This window comes from Megalopta genalis, chromosome 1 (assembly GCF_051020955.1).
Source record: "Megalopta genalis isolate 19385.01 chromosome 1, iyMegGena1_principal, whole genome shotgun sequence".
NCBI classification, from domain to species: Eukaryota; Metazoa; Arthropoda; class Insecta; order Hymenoptera; family Halictidae; genus Megalopta; species Megalopta genalis.
This window is the reverse complement of record NC_135013.1, coordinates 35,510,967-35,523,769: the sequence shown is the minus strand read 5'-3', so window position 1 is coordinate 35,523,769 and position 12,803 is coordinate 35,510,967. Positions and strand designations below refer to the sequence as shown.

General features: G+C 52.9%; 1 protein-coding gene across 9 annotated transcripts in view; it reads right to left on the bottom strand.

Annotated features, from left to right (window-relative positions):
• osp (myosin phosphatase Rho interacting protein outspread) overlaps positions 1-12,803 on the bottom strand; it is a 177,505-nt gene that overhangs the window by 101,589 nt on the left and 63,113 nt on the right. Inside the window, exon 1 of one of the 9 annotated variants that reach the window (XM_076526689.1) lies at positions 4-248. The exons of the other annotated variants lie outside the window; for them this stretch is intronic. The gene's annotated coding sequence lies outside the window, so the exon portion shown is untranslated. Of the gene's footprint in view, positions 1-3; positions 249-12,803 lie in introns of those variants that run through there. 9 annotated transcript variants of the gene reach the window in all.

Below are 12,803 nucleotides of genomic sequence, written 5' to 3'. Positions count from 1 at the left end.
CACCGATAACCGCTGAACGCGATATAGATCGCAGTTTCAACCGGGTGAACCACGGGCAGGAGGATCACAGCATCTTCCGTCTCGGATACCCGTTCTATTCCGCGACATCGATGTTTACAAACGCTTCCACTCGTTCCGAACGCTCGAACCGTTCACTCGAGACCACTTCAACACTCCGACAACGCGATATAAATAATACTCCGATCGCTCGATCGAGGAGCACGAGATTCCCTTTTCGCCGACGTTCCGCCATGTTGTTCTACCGCTCACGTGACAAAAATTTCGCGGGAGAAAGGTCGAGTCGAAGCTGTCGATTTATCGATGTTACGTCACGTGATTCGGAGATGGCTGTGCCGGCACCGGAGCAGGCAGTCGGCGTTCCTCGATCGAAGAACGAAAATGTCGTTAACCGTCTAAAAACCAACGAAAGGTAACGTGCAATCTTCGACGACTGTTCTATATTATACTACTTCTATTACTACTATACTATATAGTACTTCTACTACTATAGTATACGACTTCGTTCTATATTATATTAGAATCGTCCATCTACTTGTTTTCTTTGTAACAACCTAACAGCGTTCTACGATAATCTATGTAATCTCTAACCCGATAGCGGTATTTAATTTGCTCTCGAAAGACGAGGATCTTGAAACGATCGAACATATTTTCCTCGGGGAACTCGATCGAATCGGAGATCTCGGTCGAATCGAAAAATGATTCGTAAGCGAGTTTGGAGGTTAGACGCTCGGCCGCGGATAGGTGGCGCGTTAGGCCGCGACCGCACGGGCGTTTCCTTGGTCGTTCGACACGAGCTACTATCGATTGCGAAGCGTACGAAACACCGAAAAGAAACGGCCACGGACGTCGACGGAAACGGTGTATATAATTAGGGTTATCGATCGCCGCGCGAGGCGGTGGCCACGATGAATTGGAAATGCGGACCCTCGAGGGCACTTTCTTCGGTTTCGCCGGACGCATAATAAATTCGGTTTGCGACGGTTCCCGCGCAACGACGGTCGCCGCGGGTCGAGCGCCGCCCGTCAGAATTCAGGTCCGCGTCGAAGCGTTTAGGCGAGCAAATACGCGAACGTGTCCGAAATAAACGGGGCGAGCGGTCGCGTGGCCAGAATTTCGAGCCGTCCGACGACCGCGAAGAACGGACGGCGAGCGACGAGCGACGGGTACAGTTATACGCGGAGATAAGACCCGCCTCTGCCGCGGAGGATCACGGTTACAACCTGCGGCTCCATCGTTCCGCAGAATCTACGGCGGATTCCACGTATCCCGGTTATGCCGTTCCACCTAATTCCAGATCCTGTTTACAAACAGCAGGCGATAACGGCGCATCGCGACCGGCGCTCGCGACTCGCTTCGGAAATATCTGCTCCGCCCGCGATCGATCGCCGCCGAGACGAAACCTCGCATTTTACGAACTGTCGAAGGTTGTCCCTGCGACGGACATGATATTTTAAATTATGGTATTACATTGTTGTACGATGAGCTGCGTCGCGTCTGGCGAGAGAGTGCGACGACTGTCTGCGTTGCCTTATTTTTTCTCGAGGCTCCTACGGCCAAAAATTTTGTTCTTTAGTTGCCTGCGGACGAGCGAGGTGTGTAGTTGTGCCTACCGAACCATCACCCGTAATATCGGTTAGCTTTACGCGTGTTTCCTTTTCTTTCTTCTCGATAAAAAGATTAACTCTGTTACGATTATTTACGTTGCCTGTAAATATTCAACACGAACGTTCGAGGATCTTTCGTCGCGTTACGAGCGCTCGCAGCAACGGTGGATACGCGGTGGCACGAATCGCGATCGGCGCGAGCGTTCGAGTCTCCGGGAAGCTTCTGTTCGGCGAGCGAAGCGAGTCCTAAAAGTATTAGAACGTTGGAAGTTTCGAAGGTTTCTCGTATAATACGCGTACACGCGTATCTCGGAAAATCCGCGTAACGCGTAAATATCTACCGAAACGTTTCGGAGCAAATGGAATTTCTAGCACGGACTCTGTATCGGAATTTAAGCGACGCGTCTTATCTCTCGCCGCGACACGGTCGACGCAAAAATCGCGATTCCGCGTTGTTCCAAAATTCCGCTGCCTCGTTCGAATGGCCGTGTTCCTCGAAGGCCGACGTCCATAAAAAAGATACATCGGTACGAAAGAACAGAAAGTTTCTCGAATCTCGGCAATTTCAGAAATGGAATCGCGCGGGCTGCGGTAACCGCGCGGCAGAGAAACGCTGGCCGCGGTGTCTTGTACGGTCCAGCAGACAGAATGGTTTCCAGGAAGCTGCCGGTAAAAAAGTTTCTGGTTGTTTAATCGCGGCGGATCGAGAGTCGCCTCTCGAAGAACAGGGGTTACAATATAGCCTAATGACTGCAGGACGGAGCGGAGTCCATCATCGGGCTCTCGAGACGCGCCACTTCGCTCGGGTTCGCTCAGGTTCGCCGAGGTTCGTCGTGGTTCGTCGAGGTTCGCCGAGGTTCGCTCAGGTGTTCGAGAGCGCGTTGCGGTGCGCTGACCGGAAGTCTCCGGGGCAGTGCACTTAAATATGCGCGTCTACACACGGTTGCGCGAGCTTCGAAGTCCTCGACGAGGAGGAACATTAATGGGAGATTCGCTTTCACCGTTCGTCTCTCGGCGAGCTAGTCGTTAGCCTCTTCTTCTTCTTCTTCTTCTTCTTCTTCTTCTTCTTCTTCTTCTTCTTCTTCTTCTTCTCCCGTCTTCTCCCGTCGTCTTCTCGACCCCGCGCGTCTCCTCTTTCTCCGCGTTCCTCTTCCTCCCGTTCTCTCGACCGGTGAAATCGGCGCGACCTTTCGAGCACCTCCTTCGCGACCTTTCCAAGGCGAGAGCACGCTTCTCGTTTTCGTTTCAGGAAGGAGAGGATTCGCGTGCCAGGCCTCTCCCGCCTCCCGGCTCCCGATACCGCAATTACCTCGTCGTCGCGCGACTCCGCTCCGTTCCGGCTTGATAACGCGGCGCCGATCCCAGATACCGTTCTTGTTAACATTCGTGATAAGAACGGCTGCATCGCCGTTGCGTAACTTCATTGTTGCCGGCCCGAATGTTTGTCGGGCCTAGTCACGAGCAACGGTGACGACGATTCCACGGGCTCGTAAAACTGCTCGGTTCGCCGCGGAGCCGAGCCGAGCCGCGCCGCGCCGCGCCGGCGCTGCCAGACACCGGACAGGTTCCCGCTAATCACGAGATAAATCTTAAATAAATCTTCCAGCACGATCGGCTGACGTAACGCTATTGACGCACTAGCGGTTACGGCGAATCCGCAGAGTCATTCGACCGAGAATTCGTAAATGTTTCGCAGCCGCGTTCCTCGGCGTTGCCGAGAGACTCCGTTATTTCGGAGGCAGGCTGCGCGGTGGATCTTATCCGCGCGCGCGTTGGACAAATTCGATCGATCGATGCGTCTCGAGGAATAAAAAATTTCCGAGACAACGAGTCGAAACGGAGCACGCTCCGTGCTCCGCGAACGGGAAGAAATCGACGAATTTCCTTCGGCCGAGAACAGAAAACGAACATTTTTGCCGGAGCAATCCTCTGTTACGATGCTTCGGCCGTGTGGAACCGTGTAGTCCGAGCCGAACGATTCCGATCCGAAGAAGCGTAGAAGTGGAAGAAAAAGAGAAAGAATAAGAAGAGGAAGATCGTCTCGTGTGTCGAGCGTGCAGGAGATCGGAGAGCACGAGGCAGGAAGCGTGCGTACACGAAGAAATCGGAGCATAAAGAGACAGCGCTCGGGGCTCTCGGTAGAGGAGACAGATGGAATCCGAATCGAGAGCCTCGGTTTCCATGGTTCGGCCCCGCGACAAGAAACGCCGCGTGTCTGGCGATCCTCTTCGCGTGACCGTGGCTCGACTAATTTCTTAATGGATTTTTACGGCGTTACGCGGCGAAGTGAAATCAATATCGCCGCGGTCTTAACCTGGAATGCGGGGGAACGCACGCGAATCCCGGCCGTTCTCGAATCGCCTTTTGTCAAGGTGATTCGGATGACAGGCTGAGTCACGCTCGCCGATCCTCGGACTACATTCCAGCGCAGTCGGGATACGCGAATTCACGAAAAAACCGTTCTGCGAATGAGAGTCACGCACGTCCGCGCGCGTATACCTCGGCGCTCGTCGCGATTTTATTGGAATTATGGATGCCGATCGATGGAGGGGCGCTCCGGCCCGTTCTTTTTTTTGTTTCGCCGGCAGAGCCGAGGGGGCCCGTCGCTCGTCGGGCCGCTCTCGCGGCCCAGAAAAACGGCCCGCCATTATTCTATTAAGTTTCTCGGCGGTTTAAGACCCCACGAATCGCGCGAGTCGGGCCACCGCGTCCTCTTTGAAATTCAAATCCTGCCGCAGAAGTCTCCGCTTCGCTGCGCCGCGCGGAACATAATTTTTTGTCTCGACGAGCCTCCGAATCGTCGCGTTTTTTTTTCTATCGACGCTGAAGAAAATCGAATCGGCGCGGTCCGCTTAGATTTTCTCCGTCGAGGGATCGAAAGCTTCGCTTCGATCGTTCGATCGAGGCTTTCGAGCGCGGCGCGAAGGCAAAAGTCGTCCGAAATGAAATCGCGTACGCGTCGCCGGAGCTTCGTAAGCTGGATAAACACGCGGGACTCGAGTCTACGTGCACGCGACCGGTCGCCGGTGTTGGTGCACGGCCGCTAGGGATGGTCCATACCTAGAATGAGTTATATCGCATTGAATATCAGCCGATAGGATCTCACTCGCGGCTGCCTTCTCTTCCTGCTGGCTCTCAAAGCGGCCGCGCGCGAGCCATACCCTTTTACAATATTACATCGTTCCAGCAGTCCACTCCAATTCGTGCTTCCGAAGAGTCATTGCGCTACTTTGTTCCGCGGAGCGCCGTATTCTTTGCTGCCGGCGGGCAGCAACGAGCCGAGGCGGACCGGATTCCTCGGCCGCGACCGGGATTTCGCGAGTTTCGAAAAACGCCGCCGATTGTACCGTAATTGCTGGCTCCGCCGCGTCAGCGTTTTCGTTCGTCGGAATTGCCGGACGAAAATTCCGAGCTTCGGTCTCGATTTTCAAACTCTCGGTCGCGGATCCGAGCGGAACACGTGGAGGAAGGCGAGACGCGCGTCAGCCGCGAGAACGCTGAAAACGCGCGTCCGCGGTCGGCCCGTGACTACATTTCGTCTCTGCTGATTTTACGTGCGGCACCGACCCAAAGGTTTGTCCACACGGCCCCCATGGGCGTGGAATTGGGATACGCCCAATCAGCGCGTTCCCGCGGCCCGCGTGACTACAATTTATTTAACGCGGGTGCAGAGAGCAGGGATCGCAGAGAGGAGGAAGAAGAAAAGGAGAACGAAGATTTTCATAAAGGATCGTCCCGCCGTTTCGCCCGTGGCGAAAGAAATCGTAGCATTAACGACGACTGCAAATCACGTGTTTACGGTCGCCGAATCAAAACGGAACGGAAGCATAAAGTACCCTCTTTACGTTCCGCCGTAAAACACTCGCGTACGACTGGCTCAATTAAAACGCGAGCCGGTGTCGAACTTCGTAAAGCCGAGGTAACGGTTATCACGGTATATATCGTCTCCTTTTTAAGTAGCGTCGTTTCGAGCGTAATCCGTTAGTGGCCCAAATAAATGTCATTCGCGACTCGCGGGACTCGATATGAATTAATTAAAACTCGTTAAATGCCCGACGCTTAAGGCCGAGAGCGAGCACGCTCCCTCCTGGCCATGGCCGGGCCGTCGCTCGGTTCGCTCTACCGTTACTCGATCCGAATTAATTCCGATCGATGCCGCGTCGCGCCGCGTAGGCTCGATCGACGCCCGATATTTCAATTAGGCGTCCCTTCGCCGCCCACCTGCTTCGCCGTTTAAACGGAAACCACGTGGCAACGTGAACATCTTCTCGTTCGATCCCCGCGTTCGTCCTGCAAACTTTACGGTAGCCGACCGCGCGCCCTTTCCCGCTCGATTCCGCCGGGTCTCGCCGCGACGGCATTCTTGCAAACGATCCGATCCAACGATCGATCTAATCGAGAACCTGTCGCGCGAGCGAAACGCGAAGTAGGTTAGACGGCGCGTTGTCGCTGGCAGAGTCTTGTCGCGAGCGGACCGACTCGATCTGCTTATTCGGTGCTCGGACCGTTCCAACGCGAATCCGAAAAATCCACGCCGACGACGAATTCGCGGTTCGCGCGAGCTCGTCGTACCATCCTCGGAACGATCGCGGTTCCGATCGAATATTTCGCGAGAGCGAAACGGACTCCGGAGAGACCGAGTATCGGTCGCGGAAGAGGGACGTTGGGAACGGGCGGGCGAGAAAACAGGGAGGTCGAGAAAAATCGCGAGGAAATTTTCGCGGCTCGCGGAGCAGCGAGGTTCCACGGCTCGATAAATCGCTTAGGCGCAGCTCGCGTGGCTGTCGCCGCTTGCGAAACGACCGCGTACGTGACGCCGCGCCGCACCGCGCCGCGGCTTCGTTTTCGCAAGGAATGTCGTGAAACGCTGTTTGACGACTAAATGGACCGCGCGCGGCTCGGTTGCGTCACCGTTCTGCCGATTGAAATATCGATTCCCTCGACCCGCGCCTCGCCTCGCCGCGCCGTTCCACGTTTCCTTCGAGATTTAGTGGTTTAATTTCGAGGTTGCCGATTGAGTCGCCGCGTGTCCGCGTATTCGGACATAATGGAATCGTTAGTTAGCCCGTTATCGATGCCGCTCGGCGAAAGAGCGGAGCAGGGTCGGAAAGATCGATCGATCGAGGCAACTGTCTCGATGGCCTTTGGACGTAAAAGCCGCCTCAGGGCCGTGCTGCACCTGTGCTATCAGCCGAGGGCGACGGTGATGAAAGTGAATTTTAAAATCGAGGTCTCCGGCTCGTGCCGCGCAGGACGACGACCTTAATTTCCTGCGGCTCTCTATCGTCTCTGCCTGCTTCGTTGCCGACACCTCTCCGAGTCTCTCTCTCTCTCTCTCTCTCTCTCTCTTTCCCTCTCTCACAGACACACGCACGCCGACTCTGGCTCCGACTGACAGAAATGGCAACGAGACGGGACCTGGAAAAGCCGCGTCTCTTTTTTCCGCCGTTCTCACGGCATTACGCGCGCGTTTCTCGGCCCCGGACCGCTCGCGAATTATCGTCGCGAGGAGAGGAACTGCGCACCGATGCGGTGCAATAGGTTAGCGATCTCCCGCTATCGGAGTTATTCGATCTTCGCGCGAGAGAAGCCTCTTCTCTCTCTCCGCGCCGCGCCACGCCGCCGCGTTAGACACGCCGCGAACTTTTCCTTCTTCCCGGATCGGATTGGATCGGATCGGATCGGATCGGATCGGATCGGATCGTGCCGCAGCGGCCGCGGTCCGCGACTCTCACTTTCGAGGTTTCCAGTCGCCAATTTTAAATTCCGATCGCTTCTAATCGAAGGGATATCTGTGATCGCCGCCGATACGTCGCGAGTAATTCCCCGGTAATTGGGCAGATTGAGGAAATACTCGCTTCCCGCGCGATCCCCGAGATTTATTAATCCTGATACCGAGGCGCGCATTGTTATCGTGGTTTTATTAGTTTCCCTGGGACACGGGTACGTTTGTCTCGGATGGCGCGTCCGATCGGTGTTCGCGAGAGCCGCGATGAGAAAAGATCTTCGTCGGCCGCGTCGAAAGATTGCGCGCACCTACGGTGAATCGAAGACAAAGGTGCGAGACGATGGCATGCGAGTCGCGTCCTGCTGTATTCGTTCGGACGTTTTCTAAACGCGTTGCCTTTATTTCTGACAATGTTTAGATGAAATCCAGGTTTCCATAAACGTTTTAGAAGTACTGTTTTTAGAGCAACAAAGCAAAACAAAAAAGACTAGACCATTGTCCTGTAAAGTTTGCGACGAGATGTGCAAGCGCAGAGATTGCGGAGACAATGGAAAGTAGGCAACGGATTTGGCATTGGGATCATTGGCAGGATAGTCCAGGCGACGATATAAACAGGCGGCCTGTTTTATCGCAGGCCGTTCGTTTGGTCGCTCATCGAGCTCGACGCTGTGTCGTCGTGCCAGCGTTTTTATGCACCGACCCAAATGACACGAACGAGAACTAGAGCGATCGATCGATCGCGAATAGGTTTTTCACCGAATGGTTCGAATTTTTGACGCATGTATAGATTGAAAACAACGATCGTGTAGCGTGAAGCAGATTTTAGATTCCGATGTCTCGCGGTCTGCGAGATATCTGTGTTCGATCTGCGCCGATCGAGAATAATCTCGTGGTAATTGAATCGACCGGGAAACGAATAACGGTGGGAACGTTGTCTACGATCGATTTCAAGTTTCGATACCTCGTAACTCGCGAGCTGTCCGAGAAGAACGATCGTTTGAACTGTAGCGATTCGAAATAATTACGACAATAATTAAAATTATTACATATATAATTAAAAGATAACCGAATCGATCGCGAGTCGATGGAAACTCGCGGGAACGCGTGGTCCGCGATCGATGGCGAAACGTTGTCGCTTCGAAATCGGCGACGCGTCCGCGATCGATGAATAATTTCGACGAAAATGTCGCGCGTGGGAGATCGTGTGAACATCGAAGCGTGAACACGTTGTCCCGTTCGAACGTTCTATTTGGAGCACGAGCGAAGTCGAGCAGCCAGTTCCGGGCGCTGCTTTTCTGTGCCTCGCTTTAAACCCTTGGCAGGTGGAAATCTAATTAGCATACCGTTTGCTCTCTTAGATCCCTCGTGGATACGGCTACTGTCCCACGACCAAGAAAAGACGCCGGGCTGTGTGCGAGCGCGCGGGCGCGCGCGTGTGTGTCCGCGGAGAAACGAAGGAGGAAGGATTGTTCGGTGCTAGGCATTCCGCATAGATAGGTGCACGCAACGAGGATAAAAAAAGGAAACGGGGCAGAGAGAAAGTTGATGTAATCACGCCGATAAAATATATTGCGATAATGTAATAGCTCCGAGGACAACGGGGGATAGAACGCGGTTACAATTATCTAGACGTAATATATTATACAAATGTTCGGGGAGAGAAGATCGCGAGGATACCGCGCTGACATCGTCGCAGTTCATTAATCACATCGCAGATACAATTTCCATACCCGTTCGAAGCATGATTGATTGCGCGCGACCGAAGAAAAATTTACATCGGTCCGTGAGCACAGAGGCTCGTTAGACCATCGTAGTAACGAAAACAACAAAAAAAAAAGAAGAAGAAAGAAAAAAGAAAACGAGAGAAAGAAACTAAGTCCAACAGTCGCTCGGGAAAGAAGCGTGTTCAATTATATTCAACGTCCGCTGGAAATAACGAAATTGTTTTATTTCCCGGCGCGCAATAAAACGGGTTAATTATAACCCTGAAGAATTCTATAGGTCCCGGAGGGCTTCGAGGATCATTAGAGGAGTTATGAGAAACTCTGGAGATTCCTGCGGGCTCCGACGGAGTCTTCGAGCGTGATCGCGGACCGTGGAAGGTCCAGGAAGCTCCTGAAACGATCCGAAGGCAGGGTGGAAATCGCGAGGATTTTAAAAGCTCGACCATCCGGAAGAGAAGTTCCGCTCGGCTCCCGATATCTCGATATCTCCGAGATCGAAAAGTTTTTCGAGGTCCTGCCGACGAGACGGCTCGATGATAACCAATAATTGGCTAGCCGATTTTACGAGCGAGCGAATCTACCGACGCGCTATCGTCGACTTCTTCGAATTATCGAAGGAAGAAAGAAGTATTTTTCTTGCAGAACCGTATATACGTATATGTATATATATATATCTTGGAATCGATGCAAACAATTTTGATTTATACATTTCTGTCTAATTGCTCTCCGATGCTCGTTACCTCGTTACCGTTCGCGATCGTTAAACGTTCTGCTCCTCGATTCTCGCAACGATTACAAAAATTAGGTTCTTGCGAGGATTCTCTGCTTGCAGCGATCGTTGGACGAAACGAGCCCGCTAAATATCGGCTGTTGATAATCGTCGCTAAAAGAAACGACGACTCGAAGCACAATAATGGGTTTCCCTATTTCCGTGATCATTTATTCGCTCGTTATCGGTTTTCTTACCATCGACGAGATACCGGGAATCCATGCACGCTATCGAATACTCCCGATCTTTTACCCGTCCGAGCTCGACCGGCCTCGACGAGCGCGTTCGAATAGATTTCGTCGCGAACCGGCGCGTTGGGCGGCTAGAACGTTCGCGGTTGAAAGAAATTCGCGATATCCGCCGGGGAAAAATGAAACTGCGACCACTTTCGAAGCTAGCTCGTCTCGCGGGAAAAGGTTTTCGAACCGTTCGTCCTCACGGTTCGCTTCTGCCGAGTTCGTGAATCGACAGCGAACGACTTGGAGCGTCCCGCGCGCGCGTCGATCTTTCGCGAGCGGTGCCGAAACCGACGCGGCGACGAAATGCGTCCACGATTCGTGAAATCGAACACCGAGTGTCCTTTTTATCGCCTCGAATTTTCTCCGCCCTTGGCCCCACTTTTACGCTGTTTTTCGTAGAATCGAATTCGCGGAGACGACAGATTTCTTGAGCCGGTTGAAACCGTTTCTAATTTGTACAGTTTCGTCGCACGGTTCTCCTGGAACAGATTCCGAAGCACGATCGTTTGTTGCGCGATTCGACGAATGGTTTTTAGAAAATCGTCGAAAGAAGAAGTATCCGGCGATCTCCAGAAAACCGTTGCATCGGCACCGCGGAGACTAACCCGAGCCGGCGATGCAACAAAGAGATAATATCGGAGCGGAGCGGATCGGATCGGATCGGATCGGATCGTAACGCCATTCACCGCTAACGCTAACGCGATCCTCCTGGCCTGTTACCGAAGGTTTTCTTCTTGCGCTCTTCCGGGTCTTCTTGCCACTTCTCCTGGCTCGGATTACCGATCGAACTAGTCACCGCGCACCGAGCGACGGCATCGTGTCGCATTAACGAAGAGCTTTTTGCCGGTTTACCCGGGAGAAATCCCGGTTCGATTGTGCAACGGAAATTTCACGATAACGTTCGCCAACGTCGCCGGATCGTAACGGCGAGTTCCAGCGAGAACAGCGAGAATCGCGCGACAGCCGAGCTGCCGGGGAAAATACGATCGCGCGGATTTCAGTATCTTTCGAGCTCGTTCGAGCTCGTTCGAGCTCGTTCCAGCTCGTCCGCGATCCCAAGAGGTTTACGCGTCTGTTACGCAATTCCGTGCTCTTCCTCGTCGTTTCCGGTCTTGAGGAGGAGGAGGAGGAGGCCGCGGGTCAGCGCAGACAAAGGCCTGAGAAAACTCGCTCGAAACTTCTCACGATCGCCCCGCGAGCGCGAGCCTCTGGCGATCGTTTACGAAACCGGGAATCGTTGGCCGATTCTTTCGTCGGGCATTCGAACGATTCTAGAACGCTGCGACGACTCGACTCGGCTCTCTCGAATCTTTCGAACTGCTAATTGTTCTTCTTTTCCGTTCTTCTGCTAAGAGAAGCGCGAATACCCCTCGAGGAATAAAAGTAGTTCGATATGGATTGGAAAGTTGAAATCTATCGAATGGAATTGGGTTATTCGAGTGTGGATCTTTGCGTGCTTCTTTCTTCGCGTATAATTTACTGCAACAATATTAAATTCGGTCTCGTCAATTGTAAATTCCGTCGACACGGGCCAAGAGAGCACTGAATCACCGTCAGCGCGTTCGGACCCACATTTACAATACTTTCTAGTGAAAGTAATATAAAGCGAGATTTTCAGCTTGCCAGGCCTGAAGATATGTATTAACATCGTCGGGCACTTTTGAAAAATAGAGGCCAATTAAGGTATCGCACGATAAAATGTTCTCGGCGCGAAATCGCGACGCGACGACTCTACGAGAGACCGAAGAAAATTTCATCGAATCCGTGTTCGGTCTACGAAAGATTTTCGTTGTTCGGCCGATCGATGATTCGAGACATTTTCTTCCGTGCGAGTCGAGCGTCGTCGACGAATCGATATCAACGGCGACAACAGGTACAGTAATGTCTCCCTTACCGACGCTCGGATTGTGCACAAAAATGGACAATTTGGAAAGAGGAGATACGATTGTTCGAGTCTTGCAACTCGTTTTTATAGCTGTTGACAATCGATAACCATAAAAGACGAGTCACAAGGCTCGAACAATCGTATCTCCTTTTCCAAAATTGTCCATTTTTGTGGACAATCCGAGCGTCAATTAGGGAGACGTTAGAAAGCAAAACGAAACGCGAAGCGGCGCGGCGACGAAAGCCGCGAGTTTCCAGCGTGTCGTAAAAGCATAAATTCTCTGTAACGAATAACGCGAGAAACGGATGTATCGATTGCGCAACAAGATTACGACGAAACGCCCGATTTGGAATAATAGAGAGACGGACGAACGCGAACGACTTCTGCGGGAGAAATCGTTCTTCCGCTCACGATTTATCGGCGAGCCGCCGACTTACCGCTTTTACGGGACCTAATGGAATAGAAATTTTAACGAATCCGCGACAAGTCGCGCGTCCGATATCCGGGCGGAGCCAATCGAACGCGAATAAATTACTGTTCGATTTTCGTCGCCGTAAATCAACCGATAATGGCCGGGATTCGCGCGAGAGGACGCGGGTCCACCGGTCGTTCCTCGTACTTTTAATAGGAATCGGAATCGGAATCGGTTTCCGTTCGATTTATCGGAGCTCCCGCGCTTTCACGCTTCTGCATCAGAATCTATCGCCTCGACTTTTTCTTTTCGCGAACCGCTCTCCGTAGTCGCCCTTTCGCCGAGTAGTGTTCGAGGATAAAGTATCGCGACACGCGAGCCTCGGCACCGGCACCCACCGTCGGGAAAGAAGACCGAATCC